The following is a 16,410-nucleotide window of genomic DNA, read 5'->3' as shown; positions in this document are numbered from 1 at the left end:
TGAATATTCGCGGATAACCAGTTAAGTTCTATTCAACCATCCAGGAACCATTCCTGTCAGTTAAATAACTCTAAATATTGCCCAGCTACGCATCTAAATGAAAATATATCATTCTGTTGAGCAATCCACTCAACTCTGAAGACTTTGGTAATTGCTAGCCATTTCTGAAGTCAAAGGGCCCGATATTCAGGCCATGGGAGTTAGCCTGGCTAACTCCCATGGTCAGCGTTAAACCTGGATATTCAATGCCGGGCCATTTCCTGTGACTGGTATTGAATATCCAGTTTATTTTTGGGCAGTTTGAACATCATCGGCTAAGTCGATATTCAGACTTATCCGGTTATGTTCAAACTGGCTAAAGATATCCCATATTCATGCGGTCAAACATAGCCACTAAAGTGGGCTGAAAATAGAAGGATGGCTGGTTATATCAACCTATATAACTGGCTAACTGCTATATTCATCGGGAGATAGCCAGATATCCCCCACTGAATATTGCTAGATAGCCGATCCTGGCCAGTTAAATGCTTTTGAATATCGGGGGGGGGGGGGGAATCCTTAGATTCCAAATTGTGATTTTCAGCTTGTTTGCTGATTTTAAAACATTGTGATTTCACTAGGAATAACAGCACATGTAACAGAAGTGACAGTAATCCTAGGGAAGGAAGTTAAGCAACACTGTTTGAAACTTGATCCAAATTTAAGCATGGATGGGTTAGATTTGAGAAGTGGTGTACCCTAGAGTTACATTTTGCTGTTAAAGCTAAGGGAAGTGAGTCACTCTCTGAGCAATGTTTATCATTACAAACCACAGGCATTGCAGATATTTTACAATTCATACTTATGCCTCAAAGTATAATCCTGTGTACCAGGGGGTTCTCAACTCAGTCTCAGGGCATACCTGACTAGTCAAGTTTTCAGGATATCCATAATGAATATTGAAGAGATAGATTTACATACCAAGGAGGTATGCATATATAACATTTGTCGATTTGGCTTGATCAAGAAGTGATCTGAGCGATTACATGAAAAAATTGAACAATGGGGGGACAGTAGGGAACACTGAGGGGTCCCACAGCAAGCTTTCTACTTGCTAGATACCATACCCTCCTTTTTCACTGCATAATAATGATTAGGAAACCATGAAACCACCTTAAAACTCTTCCCTGTATTCCGACTTCACACAGCGTTGTTAACAATAGTTCATGGTCACCAAATCGAAAGCGCTAGAAAGATCATAATAATTGCAGATTGGCTTCTGCTCAATAGAGCCTTATCTTGAGCCTTTTTTGGTAAAGCTTTTCCATCCTCTGTTCCTCTGACCTAAATCATACTTGTGTTAATGGATGCTTGCATCGTCTCAGTCTCAGTACAGCTTTCTCCTTGTGTCTTGTTCACTCCCTTCCTCCCATATTGATTGCTTAGTTCTAATTAATCCCATCTTCCCCCAGTTTTCCTTATATAAATTTATTGTAACTTAGCTTCTTCTTGTGTCATCCTTTGCATACCCTCTATATTTATTTTAAACTGCTTAGGTACTATTGTAATTTGCAGTATATCGAATTAATATAAAATGTGATATACCCCAGTTTATATATTGCATAGTGGGGTCATAATCTAAATTTTGTATCTGGGGCAAGTGGAGGGTTAAGTGACTTGCCTAAGGTCACAAGGAGCCACTGTGATAATCAAATCTCATTTCCCTGATTCTCAACCCACTGAATTAACCATTAGACTACTCTTTCCACTGCTGTTTACAACAGTGACACAGTATGGATTCATCTATTCCACAACACCGAGCAAACATAAAATAAGATGTTAAAAAAAGACGTCAGAAGTTACACAGTCCACAATCGCTGTGGCAAATTAATCTAGTGCTGTATGATATAACCATAAGTAATTAAACATTTATTCCACACCATTCAGTGTAACAAACACACATGCCTTGAAGAAAAATTATTTAAATTAAGATAGTAACACAGTGAATCAACAATAGAAAGATTTTAACTGTATAACATTCACTCATCTCAAATAAAGTCCTTGACAAAGGCTTCATTCTGCATCTGCTGCATCAGGGCTGGGATATCTTCAACCAGATCCTTTTCAAGTCATTCCATATCAGTTTCCGCTGAAACAACATCTTATGTGCTGTTTCCCCGCCATACATAGATCTCTTCCTGTTCATAAACAAAAAAACAGTGACAGCGCATTCAAAAATATCCAGTCAAAATTGCAAGCATCATAGAATATTGCTTCTAAAATATTCCAAGGTTTTAAAATCTAAAGAACACTGTCCAGTTATATCTAAGTTCACAGCATTACACAAGAATAGACTGTGCTCTTCATCCAGGTGCATAGCCAGATGGACGATTTTGGGTGGGCCTGAGCCCAAGGTGGTGGGCATAGAATTCATCCCCCACCCCCTCCGGTTTGCTCTTCTCTTTACCCCTCCCTGCCCACAAACCCCAAATATTAAATACTTGAACTGGTGGGGATCCCCAAACCCTGCCAGCTGAAGATTTCCTCCTCCTTCTCGAGGAGCCAGCACTCTTCCAAATGGCAGCCAGCAGCACTTGCCTCAAACTGATGATGCTGTCAGCAGGCCGTGCTTGCTCAGTGCTTTTGTATGTGCAAAAACTGAGCAAGTGCAGAAGGGCCGGTCTCAGCGTCAGCTCAAGGCAAATGCTGTTAGCTGACATTTGGAAGAGCGAGGGCTGCCCAAGGAAAAAAAATCTTCAGCTGGCAAGATTTGGGGATCCCCACCAGCCACAGCAAGAATGCCACAATTTTGGGTGGGCCACTGCTTTCATCAAGATCTGGAACCCATTCCTTCACTGCAGAGACAGCATGGCTACATAGTGCCATGTGCCTGGAATTCTCCTTTTAGCAGTTTATTTATTTGGATTTTGCTCACACCTTTTTCAGTAGCAGCTCAAGTTGAACGTTTAGGTGTACTGACTATTTCCCTGTCCCTGGAGAGCTCACGATCTATGGGCTATGTTTACTAAGGTGCATTAGCGTTTTTAATATGCCTATAAAGTTAAGGCCCATTAAACACTAAAGCGCCAATACATCTTATAGGTGTGTTAGTGTTTGATGCGCGTTAGCGTTTAACACGCGTTAAAAATGCTAACACGCCTGTAGTGCGGCTTTGTAAACATAGGTGTAAATTTGTACCTGAGGCAATGGAGGGTTAAGGGGTCATTTATTCAAATTCATTCAAACTGAAATTATAATTCAAGAACATTCAGCAGGAAGCCTCTTTAAATAAAGATTCCTTAATGTTGTTTTTTTTTTAATGTGTTTTTGTACATATTGGTTTCTGATTGAGTACCAAAGCATAGAAGCCTGAAAAATAGGTTTCCTGTTTCTAAAATAAACCTCATTAGTGAAGATGAAGGTATGCAGGTAATGCCTCATTTTGGATATCCTTTCTGTAAGAATGCATAATGCTGCTCTTTGTTTCTCCAGATGTGATCAAGATGACATGCTGATAAAGGAGGATACCGATGTCCAGGTGTTGAGTGAGGTCCCCTATGGAAAGGTCACCGTGAAGAGCATACTCGATCTTAAGGAGGTGAAGGACAATATTACCTTTGGATGTGTGGCCTCCAACAGTGTGGGAAACCACTCAGAGACACTCAGTCCAGTGGTTCTTGGTAAGCTGTATTCAAGAAACTCCCTGATGCCATCTGAACAGAAAGTCATGGGCACAAATTAAAATGTATAATGCTGAATTCCATGTATAGCACAAATGTAATATACAGTGCTGTCAAATGCTTTTCATTAAGCCTTTTAAACAATTTTTCCTAGATAGATAGATGGAAACATATGAGCATGTCCTTATATCTATCTATCTATCTATCTATCTATCTATCTATCTATCTATCTATCTATCTATCTATCTATCTATCTATCTATCTATCTATGTTTCCAAAGGACAATCACAGACACACAGTTCTTCAAAGTTCTCCAGACATATAATCATAGCACGACTCTACTATTTAAAGTGATGCCTCCAAGTGCCACAAATAATTTTTAGTGCAATAAATTCTATGAAGCCCTCACTTAACTTAAAGAGTGAAAATGGGTACCGACATGGTCCATGTTTTGCCGGAGCTGTTTCAAGACACCCGCTGACTGGTCTTTAAATCTTTAAGTGAAAAACGTCCCTGAAAACAAATATATCTTCAAACTTACTGATACCACAAACAATACTATCCTAAAAAGTCACCTAACTATAAAGCTAAAAAGGCTAAAGGGAATACACATACCTCACGTTCAAGGCTTTCAACTGAAAAACAGACGCTAAGGAAAACCGGAAGAGTGACGGCTCCATTTCAATCTGGAGATGTCACTGCCCCGGAGGAGAACAGGTTAAACCTGTACTGGAAAAATGAACACAGAGTTGAAAAAGAAACAGTCTACTATAAATATGTCCACCACTCCACTCCACTCCCTATTGAGACCCTCAGGTTCATCAGTGTTCTATGAGAAAATCCAAAACTGTTCTTGTCTCCATAATGCTTGGCAACATTACCGCCCCACCCACTGCCTTTGCACATGTCCAATACTACAAACTTCAAATCATCTTCTGTGTGTTGTGATATAGTTTATCCACCTTTCTCATCCAGTTTATAAATTAAGTAATTCCCACTTTGTTTGGTGGTTTTTCACAAATTAAAATGTTCAGCTGTCCTGATAGAGGTATATAAAATAATGAGTGGAGTGGAACAGGTGGATGTGAAGCGTCTGCTCACGCTTTCCAAAAATACTAGGACTAGGGGCATGCAATGAAACTACAGTGTAGTAAATTTAAAACAAATCAGAGAAAAGGTTTCTTCACCCAACGCATAATTAAACTCTGGAATTCGTTGCCGGAGAACGTGGTGAAGGCGGTTAGCTTGACAGAGTTTAAAAAGGGGTTAGACGGTTTCCTAAAGGACAAGTCCATAAACCACTACTAAATGGACTTGGGAAAAATCCACAATTCCAGGAATAACATGTATAGAATGTTTGTACGTTTGGGAAGCTTGCCAGGTGCCCTTGGCCTGGATTGGCCGCTGTCGTGGACAGGATGCTGGGCTCGATGGACCCTTGGTCTTTTCCCAGTGTGGCATTACTTATGTACTTACAGTATGTCTTCTACTAAGGCACACTGGTGTTTTTAGTGTGCATTAAAAACAGGCGTGCACTAAATGCTAAAGACGTCAATGCATTCCTATGGGCATCTTTAGCGTTTAGTGCACTTGTGTGACCTCTAAAAATTGTTTCACGTATTACGTTTGGGTTTTACACATGAAAAAAAAAAAAAATTACACTTATAAATAGGACAGCAATGACAACAAATGACTGCTGCCTGAAGAAAGTGCCCTGCCTCTATGCTGATTCAGGAGTCCCTGATATCGATTCAGGTGTTGGAGTCCAATGAATCTATGAACTCTGCTACCCCAAACTTGTTTAATAAGGACACAACGAGAGTGAGTGAGAGAAAGAGAGAGAGAGAGAGAGAGTTGCACAGAATAAAGCAGGAGGGGGTCTTTTTAATAGATAGGTACAAATGACTAAAAAAAAGATTCTCTACTCAGGGTTGTAGACCACAACATCCCATGGAAGCCATTTCAATTTCCCCAGTTGATGAACCTTTTAAAGTATAAAACATATAAAATGCTACATGAATTTTCCATTTATTTAAATACCCTAGAGGGTTAAAAAGAAAAAATAGACCGTAAATAGAAACATTTGAAAATAACATTTTATTCTATTCTGTGGCTTATATTCCACTTTTATCTCAGCAATTCAAAGTGGATTACAAAAGATAACACATTCTTAATTGGAAGGAATTACATCAGAATAGAGAAACAGATACAAATTCATTGAGATAATTAAACAAATTTCAACCAGTAAAGTATTCCTCATTCTTGCGCCCTGTAATGAGAAAGAACCTTCTCACAATGATTTCTGATTCAATCCTCTAACAGAGGTGAGATCAAGAAATTGTGTCTTTGAACTTCTCAAGCCAGACCTATTTTTTAAAAATAGGAGTAGACCTCCAATCATACCTGAATTTAATCCATAAAAACATTTATAAATCATACAGGCAATTTTAAAATAAATGTGAGATTCTATTCTCAACAAATGGAATTCTATTAGAAGAGAGGTAACCTCACTAGGGGCTCTTTTACAGGCCTGTGGTAGTGTAGGTGCAGGTTTTGGACGCGCTCAGAATCATTTTTCAGCGCACCTGTGAAAAAGGCCTTTTTTGCCAAAAATGGATGTGTGGCAAAATCAAAATTGCTGCGTGTCCATTTTTGGGTCTGAGACCTTACCGCCAGCCATAGACCTAGTGGTAATGAATTTGGGTGGTAATGACCTACGCACATCAGATGCCTCTTGGCTTGTGTCCGCTACATGCGCAGGAAAATAAAAAATATTTTTCAGACATGCGTAGGGGACATGCACCAAAAATGAAATTACCGCAAGAGCCACGCAGTACTCGGGCGGTAACTCCATTTTGGCGTGGGTTGGGTGCGCATAGACGCTTACACGGCTTAGTAAAAGGACCCCTATATTCACTCATTCTAAAAATCAGTCTGGTAGTAGTATTTTGTAGAAGATGTCATCTCTTCTGTCATTGCTTATTTATAGCACAATAATGAATTACAATAATACGAGAAAGGTAAGAGAACTGCCTGAACAATAGTCCTAAAACTTTCCGGATTGAATGATGCTCTAATTACCCTCAATTTATGCAAAGTAAAGAAGAACTTTTTTTTACCAGATTATCAATTTGATGTTCTTTTATTATTGGACTATTCATTGCTTTCCTTCACAAACTAATCAAAACATATTGTTAAACCAATAAAAAAGGTATTACCTTATTTTCTTTTATTTCTATTTATTACCTTTAAAAGTGGACTAACATGGCTACCACACCACTTTATCCGAAAAAAAAGGCTGAAAACAGCTGCAGATCAAAAATAATGAAGCCTAATGCTATCTCTGATGTCTAGTTCTGATTTCATGTTGTGTTTTTTTTTTTTTCGCTAGGACAAGTTCGCCTTATCCCAAACAAGCTCTTTAACACCCCTCACAGGATTTGTACTAGCAACTGCCTCAGTTCTCCTTCTCTTCTTAATACTGCTTTACAAATACAAGCAAGTAAGTCTCTGATCACTCTGCTTGGCTTCTCACACACCAGGCTTGTTCCTGGACAAGGTATTTCTAAACAGACAGCCAGGGTCAGATGAACTCTATACTGGGCTCTAAGTCATTTTCAGTAGAATGGCTTGGGAATAATTAAAAACGTCTACGCTGGATATTTCAAATTATTCCTATATTCAGTGGCATTGTCCCCCTAAAAGTCACCAAAAATTGTGTGTGCAAATTTGGGTATGTGGCCAATTTGTGCATGCAATGTAATTGGATAACTAGCCAATTAGTGCCAATAATTTTGTTTTTCTTTCTTTAGATTGTAAGCCACTCAGATGTCTCTGTGTATTGGGTGCAATAGTAAATTTTTAATAAATATGGAAACTATAGGTATACATATAAGACCATAAATATAGGTGCTATAAGCTATACATTCGGCTCAGATGGCCTAGATTATACCTACTTTTCCCACATGAGTCAAGAATATAATCTATTCCCCTCATTTTATAAATTGGCATCTAAGTATAGATAGAATAATAGCACCTACATATAGGGTTGCTGACAATCATTGGCATTTACACATTTAAGCACTAGGCACTATTCCATAAACAGTGTGCCTAATTCACATAGCAGGTATCACTGTGGGCAGAAATGGACGGAGCATGGGTGTGTCACAAAGTTACGTGAGGAGCTTAGCGAATACTATCGTTTGTGTGCATTGATTGGCACACTTAGGCCATTAACATGAAATGAGTTTGTGTGTGTAATGTTTGGCACACCAAAGTGACTTTGTGCTAGTATTCTATAACAGTTTAAGTGTCTTTAAGCCATTATAGAATTGGCACTAAGTGCCCCTCACAGTCACTGTCTGAATTAACCCTGGATATTCAATGATGAGCATGTTTTGGCCTCTGGCATTGAATATCTGGGTTAGTGTGGCAACCTGGAATAGAGGCTGATTGAATTTCAGTTTCAGCAGGTTTGGATTTGGCTTAACATGCCTGTACATTTTTGGCTGAGACCAAAACTCTCCCCCTCCCCCCCATGATCACTCTCCAGCATGCCCCCATCCAACCCAATCACCTGTAGACCATCCCCGGACCTACCTTAGGAATTTCTGGTGGTCTAGTGGCCTCTTCAGGGGCAGGAATGAACCCCGCTGCTCCATCACACTAGCTGCTGAGACTTCCCATAGCAGCCTGTGTGAGACTTCTACAAGAAGTTCCGGAAGTCATTTTGCGATTGGAACCAGCATAGGCAGGAGCGAGTCTTACAGTGATTAAGAAGGTAATTCTATAACATTGGCGCTAATATCTATGCATTGATTACGTTCATAAATGCTTAGAATTGCCTTTATGTGGATGGCTGACTCCTAGCAGGAGTAATGTGAGACGACCACTAAAGGTCAGTGTCACCATTTTGAAACCAGAGCAAACAGAACAGGTGTGGAAGGGGACCACTAATACCCCATCCCACTAGACTACCAGGGATCACCTATGGGTAAACCCTGGGGATGGAAGGGCCCTGGAAAGGTCCTGGGGGGGGGGAGGAAGACAGAATCTGCCAGGGGGGTGGGGGCTTGGAAGGGAGATTTGAACCTGTTGGGGGAGAGAGAAGTTGGGGGATCAGAGCAAGGATGGTATTGGCAGCAGCAGCAACAACCCAGAAGTTATGTGATGCCAGTCATATTCAATGCTGACCCAAAATTAGGCAACCAATATTAGAACAGCCTTTTTTGCAGTCCTATTTGGCCACTTAACTATGTGGACACCAACACTGAATATCATTTTACCTGCATTACTCCTTTCTCCACCCCGGACTGCCCCTCCGCGGATTCCACCTGGGTGGTTAGAGCCGATATTCAATGGCATTTCCCCACTAAGAGCCACTGAATATATCAGCCACTGGCCCACTCATCATGGTTTAAGCAGGAAGGAGCCTCTCCTGCCATCTTTAACTCTTTTGAATATCAACGCTTATGCACGTATCTGATCTGTTATGCTAGTATTCCAAAATGGAAAGCAGGTCCCACTGCTAAAAAGGGAAAGGGGATAGGACTTGATATGCCGCCTTTCTGTGGTTACGTATTATACAGGTAATTTTTTTTTAATACCTGGGACAATGGAGGGTTAAGGGGTATGTTTACTAAGGCGCATTAGTGTTTTTAACGGACCTTTAAATTTAAGGCAGTTAAACGCTAATGCGTTAATACATTCCAATAGGCGCATTAACGTTTGACGCATGCTAGCATTTAAGGCACATTAAAATGCTAACGTGCCTATAGCGTGCCTTTGTAAACACAGGTGTAAGTGACTTGCACAGAGTCACAAAGAGCTGCAGATTAAAAATATTGTTTTAAATGATACTATATATGGGGGGAATCCGTCAAGCAGCGCTAGGGCTTAGCACGCCATCAAGACATTAGGGGAATTAGTGCACGCTAAATGCTAAAGTCAATTTTATACGTATGGACTTGTGGCGTTTAGCATGCACTAATTACCTTAATGCGTGCTAAGCCCTAACGCTGCTTGATGATTCTCCCCCTGTTAAATTAAAATATTGACAAGAACTTGACAAAATGACCTAGCATTTGATCCAGTGTCCAATTTCTGTCACAACAGAAACCAAAATATGAAACCCGCTGGCAAATCATTGATTCAAGTGAAGGCAACAACTACATCATAATCGACCCAACACAATTACCTTACAATGAGAAATGGGAGTTCCCCAGAACCAACTTGACATTTGGTAAGAGGGGGGCCCCTCCCTGAACCTCTGGCATTAGATCATCAGGGAAAGGGAAGGGATTTGATACATTACCTTTCTGTGGTTACAATCAAAACTGTTTACGTTTCATATACAGTTAATTTTCTCTCGCTGTAACTTGACTGGATCCTAATCCAAGAGTTCTCCTCTTTATACCATTTGTAAATTTGCAAGAGATTCCATCTTCTTTACTCAATTTCCATTTTGTGATGAGCTGTCAAGCTTTCCAGTTAATTCCTTTGTTTCTGATCTCTCTGGGGAAGTCTGTACATTCCATTCATGTAGTACCAGATTCTTGTCAGCTCAGCCTTAAGTTTTACAAATGAGAAAGCAATGCATAAACTGCCTTAATCTGCCAAAAGGCCTTTCAGCTTTAACAGCTGGTGGGCAAAGTTCCTGTCATCTTGTTTGTCCTAAAGAAAACTGTATTCTTTTTAGGAAGGAGGGGATCAAAAGTTAATATGCAACATTATTTCTGAACAATTCTTACATCAGTTCATTAAATTGAAACACGACATACAAGGAATCAATCTATCGGTTAACATGTTAATTTTGTATTATATTCTTTAATGAATATTTACAGGAAAAACTATTGGCGCAGGTGCATTTGGGAAGGTGCTGGAAGCCACTGCCTTTGGTCTTGGGAAGGAAGAATCTGTCCTTAAAGTAGCCGTGAAGATGCTGAAACGTAAGTTGTAGGGATGTTAGATTGCAGGAGGGCCAACTCAGGAATAACGTGAAGTACTTTTTCACGGAGAGGGTGGTAGGTGCCTGGAATGCTTTACTGCCGGAGGTGGTGGAGATGAAAACAGTAATGTAATTCAAAAATGGATGGGATAAACACAAAGGAATCCTGTATGGAAGGCATAAAATGAAACAAATTTAGTGGTGATTAGATGGCAAAACGCCAGTAATTGAGAAGCAAAGCCAGTGCTGGGCATACTTCTACAGTCTGTGCTCTGATCATGGCTGGACAGATGCAGCTTCAGGAGTTGGAGAATAAGGCCAGTGCTGGGCAGACTTCTGCGATCTGTGCCCTGAAAATGGCAGGACAAATCAAGATTAAGTATACATATGTAGTATCACATCATACCTTATGCTATAAGTTTACCTTATTGGGTAAACTGTGGCCCATACAGGTCTTTACTGCCATCATCTACTATGTTGCTATGTTATAAAATATGCATGTAAGTATGAGCCCTGCCCTTAATCCACCCAGACTCTGCCCATGTAAACACCTACATGCAAACTATGGTGGCAGTTCTACAAATTGACGCCTCAGTTTAGATGCCCCAGTGCCGTGTGCTTAGATCCAATCTGTAACAGCAACTTGGCTCCAAGATTGCATTAGGAATACTAGTGTAAGTTAGCATTGGTGCACCCATGTTTAGTGTGTCTTTTATGCCATGTCAATGGCAGGTGTAAGGTGGCACATCTAAGTGTGCGAAGTGATGTGTAATTTAAAGTATTCTATAAACTATATGTGTAACTGGGAGACATGCCCATAGCCCAACCATGCTCCATCCACATATTCACATCCCCCCCCTTGCAATTAGACACCACTTTAGAATAGCACCCAGGGCATAGCCAGACTTCGACGGGAGGGGGGTCCAGAGCCCGAGGTGAGGGGGCACATTTTATCCTCCACCTCCAGCACCGCAACCCTCTTGACCTCCCCCCTTCTCGCCACCAACCCTCTCCCACTGCATATCTTTGCTGGTGGGGGACCCCAACCCCCACCAGCCGAAGTCCTCTTCTCGGCCACGTGGCATTGCTGATCCCCCCTTCCCGCCACCAACCCTCTCCCACTGCGTACCTTTGCTAGCGGGTGACCCCGAAGTCCTCTTCTCAGCTGCGCGGCATTTCTGAATGATCTGATCAAGTCTGAATCTGTTTCTGTGCATTCGTCTGATGTCCTGCATGTACAACGTGCAGGACGTCAGACGCACACACAGAAACTTGATCAGATCATTCAGCAACCAACGCCGTGTGGACGTGAAGAGGACTTCGGCTGGCGGGGGTTGGGGTCCCCGCCAGCAAAGGTACGCGATGGCGGCGGGAAGGGGGTCGAGAGGGTCATGGCAGGGGGGTCCAGGGCCAAAATCTACGGGGCCCATGCCCCCGTGGCCCCATAGCTACGCCCCTGATAGCACCTACTGCACATAGGTGCCTGCCAATTAATGGCTCCTTTGAAACATGTAAGTGGCGCATAGCTTAGGCATCAGTTTATAGAGTTGCTATGTGTTATCAAAGATACGTGTGTAGTTATGGAATATCGGTGGTATTTATGTACAGATGTGCACACATACACAGGTATATGCCAGTATTCTGGCCATTTACATGTGTATTTGGTGCTTAAAGGTTGGCATCCATGCTATAAAATTACCACCTTTGTACCCACGTTTGCTTTGAAAATTGGTATGAAGTCCATTGGTTAAACTTACTCGTGGGATTTCTTCCAATGTGGACAGCTTGAGAATTGCCCCTGTGGTCATGAGGTGTGTTTGTTCAAATTTGTTCTCACTCACCTGCAATTACATGACTTTTTTCTGCTTTGCTTTAGCAAGTGCCCATGTAGATGAGAAGGAAGCCCTCATGTCGGAGCTGAAGATCATGAGTCACCTAGGCCACCATGAGAATATTGTCAACCTGCTGGGAGCATGTACTCATGGAGGTGAGCATTTGGTCTGAGATGTCATTCCTCAGCAGGGCTCTGGAGGGTTAGGCAAGGCTTTCTCTATATCATTTTGTTGGTCAGATTGGGTCACCCTCATTGTTTTGGAAGAATTTTTATAAACTTTGTTCTGAACACCATCTGCAAGAGGTTCCGTTGCTCTACCTTTTCTTGGTTGGTCAGATTTTATCATTTCCTTTCATGTTCGGGGGGGGGGTGGAGGTGGTGTCTTATTTAATATAGCATGTGCTGTTTTAAAATAGTGAATACTAGAAACAAAATAACCACGTCACCAAAATTTCTAAAAGCCCCCACCTAGGCTTGCTGCTCTCATTCCCATAAGCCCCTTTTCTACTCCAGCATCTTATTTATTTTTATTACAACATTTATATCCCACAATATTCCCGCCCATGGGCAGGCTCAATGTGGCATACAATAGTTAATAAACAAACCATAAACAATAGCACAAAGTACAGTGGACAGGGTCACAGGGGGGAAAGAGGTCTGATGAGGGAATGGAAGAGAGGGTGGGTGATTGGGTATCACAAAGTGAGCTGTGGGCTAAAAGGCTGCAGCTCCTGCAGGACTCGTGGTAAACGCTCTGCCAAAAAGGAAGGTCTTGAGACGTTTCTTAAAGGTCGGGTGATCTGAAGTGATTTTGATCTCCCGAGGCAGCCCGTTCCACAGTTGAGTGCTGAGATAAGGAAAAGAGGAGCCATAGATGGCCTTATATTTGAGGCCACGAGAAGCAGGGTAATGGAGAGTGAGGTACGAGCGGGCTGATCTTCGGAGATCAAAATCACTTATCTCATCCACATAGGGTTACCATATGGCTCCAGAAAAAGGAGGATGGATTGAGCCAGCCAGGTTTTACTTCCATTGCTTGGAAAGCAATGGCAGTAAAACCTGTCTGGCTCAATCCATCCTCCTTTTTTTGGAGCCATATGGTAACCCTACATCCACATCCATAAAGGGGTAGGAGAGATCCCTAGTCATTCCTGTCACAGTGTCTCAATGTAGCAAAATAGTGCCAAGTGACTTGAGGCCAGTGCCATTTTGAAAATTGTGCCAGCACTGGGTCACTCGTGCTACGTTAGAATAAGGAGCTGATGGGTCAAGAGTTTACAGTTTTATTGAATTCAATATACCACTTTATATAAAACTATATCAAAGCAGTTTACAACAAAAAATTGTTAAAAAGAAAGGAACTACAATAGTATAGGAAAGTCCACAACACACAAAAAAATCCATCCAGAGCATACTAAAAAAATCACTAATCTTTCATGCTCCCAGCTGGAAAAGCCAATGAAAACAAATACGCTTATAGCAATCTTTTAAAAGGCTTCAAGTTACTTTCTTCCCTTAAAGTGGTGGTGGTGGTGGGGGGGGGGGGGATCTTATTCCAGAGATCAGGGTCCACTACAAAAAATGACTAGAGATGCCTTTATTCCCTTTACAGAATCTAGATGGGGTAAGATGGGGGGCCTTCAATGCATGAGGGACAAAAGAGGGCCTAGGTGGTTTAGTTTTTATGCAGTACGGACAGCACCTGATATGAAATAAAATGAAAATGAATGAAAGTCATTCGTGTTCTTTGTTTCACTTTAAACATGAATGGAAACAAAATAGCAAATATCATTGACATTTGGTTTCCAACAAAAGCACATCCCTAGTAATCTCATGCACATGTCCTTCAGAAGTCACTGCCATGCACTGTATGGTACACTGAGAGCTCAACATCGAGAAAAGTGATTCTTAAGCCAGTCCTGGAATATCCCATAGCCAGCCAGGTTTTCAGAATAGCCACAACAATATACATAAGATCCATTTTTATACAATGGGGGCAGTTTCTGCAAATCTATCTCTATTTATTTATTTATTTATTTAATTAGTTAGTTAGTTATTATTTATTTATGCATGCATGCATTTTTACCCCACATTTTCCAATCAGGTTGTCGGATCAATGTGGTTTACAGTTTAGTACAGTTGTACATGTAGCATTGTCAACATGGTTTACATTGTGGTATAGTTAGTAGTTGGCGTGTGTCATTGTTTGTTTTTCTGGTTGGTAGTTGTGTTCTGTGTTGATTATTTAGTCTGTGTGGGATGTTCTAATAAAGATTAAGAAGTGGGCTTTCAGGTGTTTTCAGAATGTTATGTAATCGGTCGTGCATTTTCGAATTTTCGGTATTGTACATTTTTATTGTGCATATTCTGAAATGTGACTGGATAGGTGGCATCCTGAGCCAAATGCTAGTCTATTCTCTGAGCTCATTTACAGATATATAGTGACTTCTGTGCAAAGCACCTTTTCTCACACCTTAAATTTCTAATGTTCCAGCAAAAAGTGGAACTTCCCTGTGATTTTGTATGCTTGCTGCAGTCTTAGATGACTTATGATTGCTTTCAATGGTGCAGATTCAGATTGGCTACCGTTAACCATGAGTATCCTCTGACAGAGAAAACATTAATTTGTGGTGTGTTTGATAGAAGTTGTTAGCTTTGTCTGTTAAAAATAAACATTATAGAGGACACTTGTCTGACTGAAATGTGTTTCCCAAATGGAGTCCTTGGGAGTCTGTCAGGTCTGGTTTTTCAGATACCCAAAATAGGAAAATTAATCTGGATGTTAGATCAAATACATGCAAACATATCTCAGCAATAGTCATGCAGATTTCTTGAAAACAATACAATTTTTGAAACTCTGAGACGGAGACAAAATAAAGTGTAAGAAAAGCTACCCAGGCTACACTGCCACACCCCTTCTCTTCCTTTCCCCTTCTCCAAAGGCGTTTCATATTTTCCTCTGTTGGTTGGTAGATCAGTGAGTAAGTTACATGTGACACCAATAACAGAGAGAAATGTTATTGGAATCTATGACTTTGCAAGAGGAAGGAAATTAGGAAGACTAGATGGATCTACCTCCCTTCTGTGCTATCATATGGCATGTTTCTATGTATACGGTCTATCTTAAAATAACATGGGGCCAATATTCAGTGGTTTACAAAAAAAAATAAATAACATAAAGGAAAAGAACTCCATTTGGATAGGAAAGACCTAATTGAAACATACTAACACTACATTTAAAAAGAAACAAAAAGAAACAAACCAGACCGAGACCACAGAATAAACATCACCAAAACAACAACTAAACATAAAAGCTACCTCTACCTTTTCCTCTTCAAATCTACCTCTTCAAAGACTATGGAGGTGTTTTTACTAAAGATTAGCTTGAGTTATCTGCAGCACAGTCTATAGGAATAAAATGGGACCTGCTGCAGATAACTCGAGCTAACCTTTAGTAAAAGACCCCCTATAGAATAAACAATCAGAGCTCTACAACTGAACATTCATAGTAACATAGTAGATGACGGCAGAAAAAGACCTGCACGGTCCATCCAGTCTGCCCAACAAGATAACTCATATTTGCTGCTTTTTGTGTATACCCTACTTTGATTTGTACCTGTGCTCTTCAGGGCACAGACCGTATAAGTCTGCCCAGCACTATCCCCACCTCCCAACCACCAGCCCTGCCTCCCACCACCGGCTCTGGCACAGACTGTATAAGTCTGCCCAGCACTATCCCTGCTTCCCACCACCGGCTCTGGCACAGACCGTATAAGTCTGCCCAGCACTATCCCCGCCTCCCAACCACCAGCCTCACCTCCCGATCTTGACTAAGCTCCTGAGGATCCATTCCTTCGGCACAGGATTCCTTTATGCTTATCCCACGCATGTTTGAATTCCGTTACCGTTTTCATTTCCACCACTCCCGCGGGAGGGCATTCCAAGCATCCACTACTCTCTCCGTGAAAAAA

At 41.2% G+C, this 16,410-nt stretch overlaps 1 pseudogene; it reads left to right on the top strand.

Moving 5' to 3' along the window:
* The window catches only part of LOC115459699, a 45,933-nt pseudogene extending 33,341 nt beyond the window's left edge, over nt 1-12,592 (top strand).
* Nucleotides 12,593-16,410: the final 3,818 nt, after the last annotated feature.

This window comes from Microcaecilia unicolor, unplaced genomic scaffold (assembly GCF_901765095.1).
Source record: "Microcaecilia unicolor unplaced genomic scaffold, aMicUni1.1, whole genome shotgun sequence".
Lineage (NCBI taxonomy): Eukaryota > Metazoa > Chordata > Amphibia > Gymnophiona > Siphonopidae > Microcaecilia > Microcaecilia unicolor.
This window is presented reverse-complemented; position numbering and strand designations above follow the sequence as displayed.